The sequence below is a fragment of the Helianthus annuus genome, chromosome 13 (assembly GCF_002127325.2).
Source record: "Helianthus annuus cultivar XRQ/B chromosome 13, HanXRQr2.0-SUNRISE, whole genome shotgun sequence".
In the NCBI taxonomy this organism is placed as follows: Eukaryota; Viridiplantae; Streptophyta; class Magnoliopsida; order Asterales; family Asteraceae; genus Helianthus; species Helianthus annuus.
This window is the reverse complement of record NC_035445.2, coordinates 111992716-111994144: the sequence shown is the minus strand read 5'-3', so window position 1 is coordinate 111994144 and position 1429 is coordinate 111992716.

Genomic DNA, 1429 nt, shown 5'->3' with positions numbered 1-1429 from the left:
CGGGGGTAGTAAGAATGGCTTGAATCACTTATAAATAAATTACTATTAATACTTTAAACCAGCCTTGAGGGACTGTATCTCTGCTGACTCGGACCAATATGGCCTAGGGTAGCGTTGCCTCCAAAAGAGGGACATGCCTCATTTTGCATTAATAACTTACTTATTTATCTTTCAATATTCTGGCCTTGCGGGACTGTTTCCCTACTGACTCAGACCAATATGGCTGAGGGTAGCGTTGCCTCCATAAGAAGGACATGCCACTATAACTAAGATAATCTCTTACAAAAATCCAAAGTGCAGAAATCATCAATGGATACGTAAAAGATGAGTCGAAGCCAAGTGATTCTATCTTGTCTATTTGTTTCTTTATTTATTTAATTTCTTTATTTTACTTACTAAAAATCTTTCCTTAAATTTTATTAGATTAGACGTCGATGACATTCCAGTATTAAAAGCACTTGTGTGCTTAGACGACCTCTGTATCTTACCATCACTATACTACGCCAATGATGGGTGCACTTTCCCTAGCGTGTTATAGAGAGTGATAGTGTTATATCGTATTTTATAAATTTTAAACTTGATAAAAGAATAAAAAGTATTCAAAAATATAATAAAAATCATACACACTCGACCAAACGTCAAGTTTTTTGCGCCGTTGCCGGGACACAAGGATTTTAAGAAAGTTTATAATCAGCGGCCTAATCATTTTATGCTTTTCTAATTTTTCTTTTTATATTTTTCTTCTTTTTCTCCAAATTTTCTACTTTCTGCAGGAATAACACGGGGCCTTGTTTGAGCAAAACGGGGACGTGCCAACTCCCTAGTAATATAAAACTATTTTCTGAAAAATAGAACTGCAACATAGGGCCGTGTGACAATCACACGGGACCGTGCCTCAACATTGGTTCCTAAGAAAACAGGCACGTTTGATCCTGACGGTTAAAACTTATCTGGAAACCATGGATGTCAATTATTATTTTTACCCCCGCCACTCTTACGGTGAATGGTGTCAGTTATGTGGAGGAATTCATAAAGATTTAGAGTGTCCCATTCTAAAATGTAATCCCCACTACATAGACCCATCGTTTTCCTGTAGCGATCACCTTAAGATGGGCGGGAGTAAAAACGATAACCACCATCCACCTGAATTCCATCAAACCTCTTCCATAGGAGACATAAGCTCAGACAAATTATGTCAAATATAAAAGAGGATTCTCTAGAAACACAAAGAAATGGAATCCATGATGAAGGCGCGATATCATCAAGGAGCAAAAACGAAGGAGACTCGATGGAGCCTCGTTCAGGAATAAATGATGCTGAGGCCAACAAATCTACCCTAGCCCTGTGCGAAAACGAAGGCGATAGTCGTCCCTGTATTGGGCTCACAATGAAGGACTCCTTAACGACTTGAGAATTTCACACCAACGGT